The 14,616-nt window shown below is 37.1% G+C and overlaps 1 pseudogene; it reads left to right on the top strand.

Moving 5' to 3' along the window:
- Positions 1-8,262: 8,262 nt before the first annotated feature.
- On the top strand, positions 8,263-14,368 carry LOC105501645 (annotated as a pseudogene).
- The last annotated feature ends 248 nt before the right edge of the window (positions 14,369-14,616 follow it).

Here is a 14,616-nt window from a genome sequence, read left to right on the forward strand (position 1 = left end):
TAAGCAAAAATATGGAACACCTTTGAGAATTTCAGAAAGGTTAGCTGTTCTTTAAAGTGTGAGCTCTTCAAGTACAGCCTGGGCCTATGGAGAACTAAGACACATGTCAGGGCTCCATCACAGTGCTCTTCTGAATGGAATATGCTAGACCCATGTGACAGTCCAGAACTTGTGGTCTCATATGCCCTTTGCCTTGTATGTCCAGTTTTTCCCCTGTTCAGTCATATCCCATGTATGCCTCCACTGATGTCCCCCATCTCTCCTCAGCCCTGTCCCCATTTCTCACTTCCCCTGAGTGTAATTTCTGGACAAAGAGAATTGTAGCCACTTCAGCTTCTGGTCTTGCCTTTGGGGTTTCAAATTAAGCCTTATTCTTGGGCTGGCATGGCTACCTTAATTCCTCACTCTGAAGGCTCCTTTGTCTCCCTGACTAGATGCAGATTTTTCTTTCTTACCAGGTTTCACTATGATGTACCCAGTTGCTCAAGCAACATATGTATGATGCTTCCTTTAATTCATTCTCTATCAGTGATTTCTGCTAACTTTGTGATATGGTTTGGCTGTGACCCACCCAAATCTCATCTTGTATTGTAATCCCCATAATCCCAGGCGTCACGGGGGGACCCAGTGGGAAGTGATTGGATCATGGGGGTGGGTTCCCTCATCCTATTCTCATGACAGTCAGTGAGTTTTCACGATATCTCATGGTTTTACAAGCATCTGGCATTTCCCCTGCTCATGCTCACTCTCTCCTGCCTCCTTGTGAAGAAGGTGCCTGCTTCTGCTTTGCCTTCCACCATGACTGTAAGTTTCCTGAGGCCTCCCCAGCCATGCAGAACTGTGAGTCAATCAAACCTCTTTTCTTTAGAATTTACCCTGTCTCTGGTGTGTGTGTGTGTGTGTGTTTTATAGCAGAATGGACTAATACACTTTGCATCTAGAGTCATTCTTTCTTCTCTGTCTTTACTGTTACCACCAGAGCAAGACCACTGCCATGTTTTACCAAGACTATAGAATACAGTCTTCATAGGTCTACCCACTTATGCTCTTGTTGTTCCACAATCAAAGAGATTGACCCATTCTCTACAAAATTTTTGAAAAAGGAAACTTAGCAGGGTGTGGTGGCACTTGCCTGTAGTCCCAGCTATTCAGGAGGCCGAGGCAGCAGGATTGCTTGAATCAGGGTGTTCGAGGCTGCAGTGAGCCATGATTGTGTCACGCACTCCAGCCTGGGCAACAGAGCAAACACTTCGTCCCATGACCGACCTTCCCAAATGTAAACTGGACTCATATCATTCCCCAAATTAAAGACTTTCAACGTCTTCCTGTTGAACTTAAAGTAAAATCAGCCTTTTAGTAAAGTTGACAAGGCCTGATGTGACCTTGCTCTGCTCCTGTTTCTACACCTTCATTTTGTATCGTTCTTTCTCTTGTTCACTATTCACTATACTTCAGCATAATGAACTTCTTTCGGCCCCTTGGTCACATGAAGCTCTTCTGTATTTTAGAACATCTGACTGAAATCACATTTGTTCTGTTTCTTCCATGACTAGATCTTTCAGTTCGTCAGTCTTTTAACTTTGGTGTTATTTCAACCTTCTGGTTTTTGGTTGCAGGTACTCCAACATTTAATTAACTTAATTATTTTTCTGTTTACACATTTGTTTTGTCTGTTGTATCTCTGTGTGCTTTTTGAGGTCATCACTATGAGAGAGTGAGAGTCTTTCATACTCTCAGGTATTAAGATTGTAACATACTCTGACACATAGTAACTGCTTAATTCACATTCAATATGCAAGTAGTCATGGGTAAGCCTTGTTTCCAATACTTCTGATGAAGACCACATCCCTGCTTACTTTAGGACTGTAACATGCCCTGATTCTACGTGACTATCCAACCATAGGTTAAATTGGCACACAAATGAATTAGGTTCACATCTCTCAGGAACTTTGAATTTCTAGCCATTTCCCTCTGAATTAACTGCTAAACAGTTTTTTTTTTGCTCTGAATCTAAAGAATTATTGTTCCAGCGTCTTAGGTATTGAAATATATTAGTTAGTAAACACAAAATTATGAACACAACTGGTTTTATAGTTTCCTAAGCAAGTCATGCACGCCTTGAGAACTTTTGAGGTTTTACTAAAAGATGGCTTTTCCCAGCCATGCGCATCATTCTGATTTCCCACCTCACATCTCCATCTAGAAGAGCTCATCGCAAAAAGTTCACAGGTGCAATTGCATGGAAACATCAGAATAAGCTATTTATTTGAAGAAAAACTAAATATCTGACTACAGTTATTAGCTCCAAAGTATGTCTGACCCAATGGCATTCAATAACCTGTATCTCACCACTGTATTGTATAAAGGCTTGACTCCAATTCAGGAGTTTCAACTTCGCTCGCTGTACATTTGCTTTTCAGTAATGTTAATTAGCTAATTTGTGAGACAGGAGCTATAATTAGCATGGTGCTTTGATATTTTATTTCTAACAACAGGAAGATGATTACCTTCAAAAATAATAAAAGATTTAAATCTAAGTAAGGATCTAAATTACAGTCGTTGAGTTGTGGAGAAAAGTGAATTCAGTTAATCCCCATTTGCATGTGCCAATTAGTTAAGTATTAATCAATTTCCTATATAAATGGAAATGAGAATAACAGCATTTTTTGGTAAGATAATGTTTCTCATTAACACAAACACAACCTCCTGGCATTTCATAAAAAAACTTCCACTTTTCATTTTTCTTCTTCAGAATATCTATTGGTTTATTTTCCATTGTGATAGAATCTGTGCATCTTAACACATTTGTAGAGGTCTTTTCAGAATTTCTCTTAGAATTTAAGAATAAAAAATAGCAAAATTGAGCAGAACTTGAGTATGCATTAATTATTTTTCTTTACTTAAAAAAGTTTTAAATGTCAAAACTCAATTGTTATATAGAAAACTAAAGTAAGGAGCAACTGAAAAATTTCAGATGAGTATGCTTCAGTGTATCTATGCGTCTGTGATAGAGACAGGAGACAGCCAAGAGTCCCCGGTGAAACCCCGCCTTAAAGCCTAAAACAGCCTGAAGGCTGAAAAACCGGACTGCAGGTCGGGGTTTGACTCTGGCTCTTTTCGGACTGATTCCCTCTGAATAATGCCCACCTGCGCACTGGGAGGACGGGATGGAGCCTCGAGAAGTTCGGGGCGTTTGCAGTGGGGAGCAGCCTGGCCTCTTCAGTTCCTGCGTGGTGACCTGGGAATCAGTCTGTGAGGCGGGAATCCTTCTGCGGGGCGCTGTCTCCCTTTGCCGAGAGTCCCTCTTTCCTTGTTTCCTGTCACCCAATAAGCCCTGCCCTACCCACCCTACAATATGTCCACGTGCCTAAATTTTCCTGGTCGTGTGACAAGAATCTGTTTTTTTCTACATCTGTCTATTTATCTAGCATCTTTCCTCTCTAGATCTAACCAAATGTGTAGTATGCACGTGTATACATGTTTAAAATACAGTACATATATTTAAAACAAATATTGCCATTGATTGATACATCAATTAAGTGGGCCATATTTTTGGCATTTGAAAAATCAAAGGCACAGAACTTTCAATGTCATTAAGAAATAAATGAACAACTTTTAAAAAGTACTTTTAACAAACTTTGCTTTGTTGCTTAATTTTGTGCAATTTAGGGCTGACATAGACATGGAATTCACAGAAGCATGAACATGTCAGCGTTCTCTGTCTTTTCGAGTTGGTCTTCTGGGGTATATTTGCTCCACGGCAACCTGGCACTTCATCATCATATTGACATGCCCCCAAAATTCAATGACAAATTATTACTGCAAGAAGTGAGAAACTAAAATAAAACCAGGTTGGATCTTTGAAATGTAGTTAATGTGGGAAATATGGTAATATGATGAATAGATTAGGGGTTTGTTTCTCTATTACCTTATTAAAAAGTTTTATTTTAGGTGTTGGCTAACTATCAGTTGGCCAGTAGAATCCCAAATTACACCTTCCTGATTATTAGATTTTTTTTCTCTGCCATTTATACAAGGCAATATCAATTAGTGTGTTTATTTCCAAAGTTTTAATCAAGTCACAAACTTATGAACATAATGTAAATTATGTTAGTCTTAAAATGTTTTCCCTGTTTTTATTTGTTTAATAAAATAAACAAACCAAAACCACCTACAACTTAAGACTTAAAAATAATTAAAGTAATAAAAGTGAAAAGCTTCTCTGCCCACTCCTATTCTTAAAATCTCAAACCCCAGAGGTAACCATAATTAATATTTTGTGTCTATATTTGAAATTTTTAAAAATTTTAATCAAAAGTATCCACATATATACAAATATAACACACTTTTCAAAAATGGAATTGTGTTGATAATATGGTTATATCATAATTTATTCAATGATTTCCTTATTGGTATATAATTAGTTTTTGTTTTCTTTTCCATTACAAAGCATGCTTTAGTAACATCCTAAGACAAACATTTGTCTCCTAGTGGGTTTCTTTCTTTTTGTTTGTTTGCTTTTTTGTTTATATCGCTGAATAGAATGATTCCATTAATTTCAGTTCAAGAACGTCTGTGAGAGGGCCTATTTCCTTGCACCTTTATCATCCCTAAGTTTTGGCATTCTCTTAAGTTTTGTGAATCTTACGGTAACGTTATTTTACATGTATTTAAATACCAATAAGGCAGAATATCTTTCAAATGTTTGCATATTATTCATTTGCATTTCCTTTTTTCCTTCAGTCTCCTGTTTATTTCAGTGTTACGAACCTACACAAGACTGCAATATCAGTAACTCTGTGGTCAATATAAAGCCCCGAAATTCAGAATAAGGTTTGAATTCAGATGGATTTCCTAATCTTGTAAAATAATCAAACTCTCTCAATACTTCTTCTATTTTCCTCTGGTTTCAAGATCTGAACTTTTCCTTTATTTGGCTAGAATATGGAACCAATTGAAACTAAAAAAGAAAATATTTGAAATAACTTTGCATCTGAATTGATAAGAGGGTATACTTTGTGATGGTGATAATGACCTAAATGCCTCTCTTCAGGTTTATTCAGATGACGCTTAAGGGCTCACTCAAAGCTCAAAAGCTAGGACTATTTAATGTTTGACCAAGAAGGTAGTCACACAAATTGTAATTTACTCTTGAAAATGTTCTGACTGTGGCTGTCTAGTTGGAGGCCAGTCTGCACACACACACACAGAGACCACACACACACACGTACATATGTGTCTGTATATGTATGTGTTGTGCATGTGTCTGTATTTATATCTATATCTACTTAAATTTTTTTCTAAAATATATCTGTGATTTCAGAAGACCAGTTTAGATTGGTATTATTTTAAGAACTATAAACTTTTTGATAGTGTTTTAGAAAGTTGTCAGTAAAAAATTCTGCCTTGGAAATAACTTAGACTTCTTAGTTACCATTGTTCTTTTAAAAATGATTTGAAAAAACTGTTTCTAGTAGTTGATTTTTTTTCTAAAACATGATTAATAATGAAAAATCACAAATTCATTAACAAATTGTTTTAATTCACAGGGCATTTTATTTATGAAGCTGTTATAATTTTAAAATATTAGCAGAATTAATTCTATAATAGCTATTTGAGAATAACAAAGGTTAGTAGGGATATATGGGTAGTCAGCAATGGCTATATACTCTATGTGCCGCTGTTGAAAGGTGGCTTTGATTGTATTGCAATATTGTGTCAACTTGCACTGCTTTCTTTATATCATATACAGTCAAGTCACTGCTCTCGTCATTTAGGTATTTACTGAGGTTTCAATATTTAGACTTTTAAAATCTTTCATTGCCATAAGCCACTTTAATTAATTCCTTCATCTCAGGAATGGTGATTCTACTACCTTCCTGACATCACAGTGGCATGATTAATTGGTTAATGTTTGTAAAGTGCTTTGAGAATGTAAAGCGCTAAATAAGTGTTAAGCACTTTTGAGTATCACAATCAATCAACATAATGTTTTATAGTTCAAAATCTCTTCCTACTTCAAATATAGTACTTTAGTTAATGTGAGAGTTCTTATGAAATTGAAACTTTGTCACAAAATTAACAGAAATTTTATAAATTACAAGTATATAGCAGGGATCAGAGTTACACTGATTTATCTATTTAGTGTTTTAGTTTGTATCCAGTATTAATTTTCATCTTTAACCAAAAACAAGAAACATTTCTTATTTTAACTTTCTACTTTAATTTTATGTATTGTGAATGTTCATACAATAATCTATCATGGAGTCTCCATAGTTGTCCTGAATTGTGAATATGGCATCTAATTTCCAAAAGTATTGCTGCTGGCTTTCAAAGAACGTCTGAGTCTCCATAGTTGTCCTGGATTGTGAATATGGCATCTAATTTCCAAAAGTATTGCTGCTGGCTTTCAAAGAACGTCTGAGGGCTGGAGTTACAATTAATTTATCCTTGTGTCTTTACAAAATCTAGTAAATGACTTTGCATTAATAAAAATAAGTGGCAAGAATTTTGTAGTATAGATTTTAGGTACTATGAGATGATTTTTGTATCTAGTGGATGTAATCTAAAAACAACTGAAAGAGACCCAGGTATATTGACTCTAAGACCAGTTGTACTGATAACGAAGGTAAGAAACACAAATTCTTTTTCATTTCTTTAAATTCCAGAGGACGTTCATATCTTTGTGCAGAAGTGACACATTAAATCAAGTTTATTCATCTATATTTAATGTAGAAATGAGGGAATGATAACTAGAAAATAATTCCTTGTTATTAAAATAGCAAATAAAGTATTCTTTAAAAATACCATACATAGATAATGCAAATACATAAAAATACATTGCAGTCTTTGTGATAGCATATAAGTTCACTTTCTTGGGGGAATGTTGAAAGCATATAATGGACAGAATGAAAGAGCAAACAGTTTGTGTAGCCTAGACAGCTTTCTCTTGCTTTTGTAGATCTAAGGACATTTTTTCTCTGTGTTGACGTCAATTTTTTCATGAGAATAATCTGAGAATGGCAAAGGATTTAATTAGGTAACTGACTTTGCAAAAACAAACCACATTTTTAAAAAAGTGCAGATTCCAGAATTCCCACCCATTCTGAGAATTTACTTTTCTGGGTTCCTGAAGATTGTGTAGCGTCATCTTATAGATGAGAACAGTGAGTTTCAATACATTCCTGTAACTTTGCTGGGGCACAAGACTAAGCTGGTGGGCTGCTCATTCAAGTGTACTGGTCATCTCGCCGCTCTCTTTGTGGGTGAGGGATTGAGCGTAAGTTTGGGAATTAGGCAGACTTGGCCTGGAGCCAACTTCTGTCTTTGCCACGTTCTATTTGTGCGAGTTTGCGTACATCAGTTACCTGCATTTCGGTTTTAGTTTCTTGTACAATGGAGAAGTAAAGCCTGCTTTTCTAGGTTGCTGTAAAGATTACAGATAATGTACCATAAATACACAGTGCGGAGGCTGATATGCAGTCTGGAGGTCCATAATTGAGGGCTAAATAATATAATTAGCTGGCAGTCCTTTTACACATATTTATCTCAATTAGAAAATGGTGATTATTACCATATTGTATTATATTAATTATATTAGTATAGTAGCTTACACTAAACAACTCTCTACATTTATTCGTTTAATTTCACTGCAATGCTAGGCTGGTGTTTTATTTCTATTTTACAATTGGGAAAACTGATACTGAGAGAGATTAATGGACGTGTGTAACACAATCAAGACTCATGAAAATTAAGTATCCAACCCAAGGCCACAAAGCTTGTGCCTAGAGACCTGGACCTCTGTCAAGTTGGCTTGTCTTCCCTTTTGCATGTTATGCTACAGCTGTCTGCCGCGATGACTTATTAATTTTACCCTTTAGCGGTGATCCTAAGTATAAGCAAGATAAATTTCTCCAAAAGGGAAAAGTATTAAAAAAAAAAAAAAAAGAGGGCAGACCAAGAAGAAAGAAGTGTATAAGAATAGAAAAGTTCAAAATGTGGTATGTAGGGGTCCTAAATAACCAACACCATTGACACATTCTTTTACATTAATTTCAGGATTTAAAAAAAAAATACACTATTTCATTACTGTGGAGTAAAATTAATTCCAAAAGAAGGATTTTTTTTCTTAGTGTGCTATCAGTTAGACAAGATCAGTTTACACCATATCTTCTCTTTGCCACCAACTTTCCTGACTAAAATAAACTCAATATAGTATCTGTAACTGCCATAGCACTCATTTGTCACTGGTGAATGCACATAATGTCGTCCACTGTGGCAGTGACTTTATCCATGGTTCCTTGGGGAACCAGAGAATACCACTTTCAGTGCTTGGTGAGCTCATAAAGCTATTTATAATGTGTAACACAACCATTAATAGGTTAAATATTTATAACCATATTTAATAGCTGTGTATCATTGGTATAACAAAAAAACACATATAGAAAGAAAATGGTTTCTCTTTCAAAGGCAAAACTGATTTCTTGGTCTTTAAATGTACCTTAGAGGGAAATTAGAATAACATTTACACAAAATTCAGGACAGGTGTCCTACCATTTTTGTAGCATATCCTTAATAGCATTATTACTTATGTGAACACTACATTTTTTTTGGAGTTCTGTTTTTCTTACCATCTTGTGCCTCTCTGTGGTTAGTTCATGTGGCATTAGTTTATCTGCTACATATCTCAAAGTTAACCCACACAAAACTGAACACCTGACCCCGCCCTTCCACAATGGCTCCACCTGAAATCATCCCTTCCCAGCTGATGGCACATTCCATTCTTTTTGTTACTCAGGCTACTAACCTTGGAGTCATTCATCCTTCACTTCTGTCTTTCCCTTCTCTCTCTCTTTGGATGTTACTAGAAACATGTTCATTAACATAAAACATCTTACAGTTTCAGGAAGTTCACAGATACCTTGAAGCCTAGAAATTTTATGTAATTTAGCTTAAGAACCTCTATCAACTGCCTCTTCCAAGTTTACAATCACAATGTGTTTTAAAGTTTTAACTGTAAAATGATATAAAATAAAATATAATTATTTTCTAATAAATAAATGATACATTAATAGTTGGTTCTTTTAATCAATAGAAATATTACCTTAATTGGCACTTTTCATTTTCTTTCCAAGTATTGGTAATGAGAAAGCCTTGTGTGGAAAATTAGTCATGAAGATACTTAAGAGTCAGTCAAGGGACTACGGATCTACCTTAACCAATTCTAGAAAACTTGGGTATTCATGGTATGACCAAAGGATGGGGCTTCTGTAGCTCACCAGGTTTTAAAGCTAATTTATAACTGCAATATGAAAAGAGTGTCACTACCATGTATGCAAGAAAAAGATGTGAGAAATTAAAAAAAAATTCGCACTGGGAATCGTACTTTGGTAGGTAAATCAACAGCAACCAAGAACATTTTTATTATACAATTTGGAATTGCACTATTATCATATAAACTTTGTTGAGTCTGTAAAACCTTTGCTTGAGATTCTTAGTTCTTGACTTTAGAGCTATGACAGTCTATTTGTTGCTCAATAATTATGCTTATCATTTTTAGTTTTAAGCAATAATAAGGGATCTGGATTTTCTTGGTTATGTCACTTTTCCATTTCTTTCATAATATTATTTCTTGAGGAATTATGTTTTTATTTTAAGGCTTTAATATTTAATCATTTATAAGTGAGTGATTCAGCTTTTAAATCAATGCCCTCAAATTTAAAACAATTAACAATTACAGTATTTCAATTGAAATATTGACTATCAACACTCTGAGAAAGCAGAGGTAAAACTTACTTGCTATGAATAGAACAAATTGAATCTGGACTCTTATAGATGTATCTATGTGTTCTTATAGCAAAGTTGGGAAATTTTAAAGAAATTTTAGTAATAATTAGCATACTTTTGGATTATAACTATCATACTTGGAATTCTAAATTTTGGAATGGTTTATGAAATAAGAGATCAAGTATTTTATTTACTTATTTATTTTTGAGACAGAGTCTTGCTCTGTTGCCCAGGCTGGAGTGCATTGCACAATCATGGCTCACTGCAGCCTCAACCTCCTGAGTTCAAGCGCTCCCAAGACGCCAGCCTCTCAAGTAACTGGGACCATAGGCACGTACAAATAGATTTTTAAAAGTCTTATTGAGTTAGGAATATCAAAGAAGCTAAAAAACATATGTGTTTGTGGAATTATTTTAAAAATAAGTAGCAAAGTCAGAATTTGAGAAGTTATTAAGTAAATATAATAATATCATTTTATTGCTAAAATGAAAGAAATGTTTTTATTTACTGAAACTAACATTGGTACAAGTTTCTATCATACTATAGTAAACTTTTAGAGTTAGAGGTGATTTTAGAGTTTGCTTCATTGTAAATTAAGTACAATAAATATTTGGGAGTACTCAATATTGGGATAAAAAAATTCAAAAATATTTTTCGTCATTAACTGTGCTAGGAACTATGAGGTATAAGATAAGTATATGATGCTATTTTATTGTGGTCACTATCATACAACATACAGCAAGAGGAATAAACCTTTTGCTACTGTTCTCTTTTTCCACACCGCTGGCCTGGCAGTCATTACTAACTGAAAACTACATACGTATGCTAAAACCTGGGAGTGGTTTCATAATACTTTGAATACTTTCCTTAAAATTGTCACTTTCACTTGATCTGAGTTGGCTAATAGGTGAAACTTACCATTTTGTATCCATAGTACAACACATGTATCATAGCTTATGATCTTGTCTGGCTAAGAATTATATCCTTTTTTGTTGGAAAGATGTGAACAGTGTATCATACAACTTTGTCTCTGGGATTGTCCAATGCACTGCTGCTAAACATTTCAGCTTTCTCCTTAAACTGGCCCATGTCTCTTGAATAAATACAATAATACATCTTTCATATTTATAGAGAGTACATGGTATAACATACCTAACAACTTTCAGGAAGCCTAATAAATTATCACCAATTATAAAATTCTGAGTATAAGAAGTAATTAGTTTAGAAAAGAACACCAAATAACATTATTTTAAAAAATTAAGGGGTAAGGGCATATTTAGATATACCTTTGGTACCCAATATAGCAGCCTATGTTAATAAATATGTATTTTTTCCTTACTCTTACTGATGTAATGTAAAAGTCTCCTCTAAAGATCAATATGACATTTGAAAAAAAGAATCCAAGCATAAAAGCATGCATATATTTAGTGCAATATTCTTTGCTTTCCTTAACATGGAGCATAAAAGCCTTTTAGTAACTGATGTAAAATTCTTAAAATAGACTGCATTATCTTCAACCATATTATCTATTCCCATATGTCATATAATGACAAAGTTTCCACCAGAATACCAGGAAATATACAAAAGGAGTCAGTATGTGGTATTGTTTTCTTCATGTCTTTTGGGAGAGATGCTAAATTTGATTCTGAATTTTACTGCTAAATTTGATTCTGAATTTTACTGTAACATAATAAAAAAGATAAAGATATATTTCAGTTTTTAAAAGCATCATAAGTTAGGGTATACTGTGTTTTCTCTGATTTCAAACACCATATAAATATGTGAAAGCTCAGATGTTACATTCCTACTAATATTCATTCATTATTAAACCGTTATTTTCTAGATCCTAATTGTTCTAGATTACAGCCATGAATACAAAAGCAAAACACATTTCTTGCTGTGGTAGGCAGCCTCTAAAATGGTCCCCAGTGATCTCTGCCTTTTGGTACTCACATCCTTGTATAATACCCTCCCCCAAGTGTTTGCTGGACCTAGTGATCCATTTCTGATGAATATGATACAGGAAAAGTAACGGAATGCCATTCCAAGATTAGGTTGTGAAACGACTGCCTTGCTCAAGCTTTCTCCTGCTCTCTTTCTCTCCAGAAGTCCTCACTCCGAAGAAAACTCTGCCATGTTGTGAGCGGCCTATGGAGAGGCCCATGTGTCAAGGAACTGACATCTTTGATCAGCCCCCAGTGAGAACCTGGTGGGTGCATGCCAATGGCCATCTAAGGGAACTTGGAAGCGTATCTTCTGAGACTTCCTAACTAGATGTATGAGTGAGTTTGGAAGTAGATTCTTCTCCATTTGAGCCTTGGGTTGACTACGGCCTCTGCTAATACCTTGATTGCAAGATACTTTGAGTCAATGGCACCCAGCTAAGCTGAAACCAGACCTGACCCAGAGAAACTGAGATAATAAATGTTTATTGTTTTAAGCTGCCACATTTTGAGGGTAATTTGACACACAGCCATAAATAATGAATACAGTTGCCCTCATTGTTTCTATTCAGATGTTTACACCAGACCTAAGGAGATATTTTGGCATACTGGGGATACAAGAAGAAATGTGAACAGTATGGCAGTTCCTCACAAAATTAAACATAGAATTAAAATATTATATAAGAATTTCACTTCTGGGTATCTATATCTAAAATAATAAAAAAAATCACGGACTCAGAGGCCGAGTGGCGAGGTCCAGCTCCTTGAAAGAACAGTAACCTACCCCTGTGGGTCATCATCATACCCTCCGATCTGGCAAAGAAGAAGGCAGCCAAAAAGGAGGCTGCCAAAGCTCGACAGCGGCCCAGAAAAGGACATGAAGAAAATAAGATGCTGTCACAGAACCACAGGTGGCAGAAATGAGGCCAATGGCAGAGATACCACAGAAGTGGATTTGCTGACCAAGGAGCTAGAGGACTTTGAAATGAAGAAAGCTACTGCTCGAGCTGTCGCTGGCATCCTGGCCTCTCATCCCAGCAGTACTGACGTTCACATTATCAACCTCTCACTCACCTTTCACAGTCAAAAGCTGCCCAGTGACACCAAGCTGGAATTGAATTCAGGCCGTTGTTATGGCCTCATTGGCTTAAAAGGAATTGGAAAGTCCATGCTGCTCTCTGCTATTGGGAAACATGAAGTGCCCATCCCTGAGCACATCGGCATCTACCATCTGACTCGAGAGATGCTCCCTAATGACAAGACACCCTTGCAGTGTGTGATGGAAGTTGACACAGAGCAGGCCATGCTGGAGAGAGAGGCAGAGCATCTGGTTCGTGAAGATGCGGAGTGTGAGAAGCTCATGGAACTCTATGAGTACCTGGAGAAGCTGGATGCTGATAAGGTAGAGATGAGGGCCTTGCAAATCTTGCACAGACTGGGTTTCGCACCTGCCATGCAGCGCAAAAAGCTGAAAGACTTCAGTGGGGGCTGGAGGATGAGGGCTGCCCTTGCCAGAGCCCTCTTTATTTAGCCCTTCATGCTGTTCCTGGATGAGCCCATCAACCATCTGGACCTAGATGCTTGCATGTGGTTGGAAGAAGAACTAAAAACTTTTAAGAATATCTTGGTCCTTGTCTCCCATTCCCAGGATTTTCTGAATGGTGTCTGTACCAACATCATTCACATGCACAAGAAACTGAAGTATTATATGAGTAATTATGATCAGTATGTGAAGATGTGGCTAGAGCTGGAGAAGAACCAGATGAAGAGGTTTCACTGGGAGCAAGATCAGATTGTGCACATGAAGAACTACATTGTGATGTTTGGCCATGGCAGTGGCAAGCTGGCCTGGCAGGCCCAGACCAAGGAGAAGATGCTACAGAAAATGATGGCATCAGGACTGACAGAGAGGATCGTGAGTGACAAGACACTGTCATTTTATTTCCTACCATATGGCAAGATCCCTCCATGTGTCATTATGGTGCAAAATGTGGGCTTCAAGTATACAAAAGATGGGCCTTGCATCTACAATAATCTAGAATTTGGAATTGATCTTGACACACGAGTGGCTCTGGTAAGGCCCAGTGGAGCACGGAAATCAGCTCTTCTGAAGCTGCTACTACCCACAGATGGCATGGTCTGAAAACACTCTTGTGTCAAGACAGGGCATTACCATCAGCATTTGCAAGAGCAGCTGGACTTAGATATCTTGCCTTTGGAGTACATGAAGTGCTACCCAGAGATCAGGAAGAAATGAAGAAGATCATTGGGTCATATGGTCTCACTGGGAACCAACAGGTGAGCCTAATCTGGAACTGGTCAGAAGGGCAGAAGTGCCAAGTGTGTCTGGTCTGGCTGGCCTGGCCGAACCACCACATGCTCTTCCTGGACAAGTCCACCAATCACCTGGATATTGAGACCGTCGACACCCTGGCAGATGCCATCAATGAGTTTGAGGGTGGTAGCTGCTGGTCAGCCATGGTTTCAGACGCATTCAGCAGTTTGCACAGGAAATTTGGGTGTGTAAGAGGCAGACAATCACCAAGTGGCCTGGAGACATCCTGGCTTACCAGGAACACCTCAAGTCCAAGCTGGTGGATGAGGAGCCCCAGCTCACCAGGAGGACCCACAACGTGTGAGGCCTCTACCTGGGCTTGGGTCAGGATCTGCATCTGGGAACTAACATCTACTACCCTGACCAGCCGCTCAGGACAGGACCCTGGGGCTACACTCCTGCATTGCTGCAATTTCGCTTCCCCAGCCTCTCCCCTGCCCCTCAACCTCCCTTAACTGCACTCTCTTATCTACAGCTGGACAGTACTTGTCCATTTTTTGTCCTCCTTTCAGTTACATCTGTCCATATCTGGAATTGGCTAGCCATTCCCTC

Source organism: Colobus angolensis, unplaced genomic scaffold (assembly GCF_000951035.1).
Source record: "Colobus angolensis palliatus isolate OR3802 unplaced genomic scaffold, Cang.pa_1.0 Scaffold73, whole genome shotgun sequence".
Taxonomy (NCBI): domain Eukaryota; kingdom Metazoa; phylum Chordata; class Mammalia; order Primates; family Cercopithecidae; genus Colobus; species Colobus angolensis.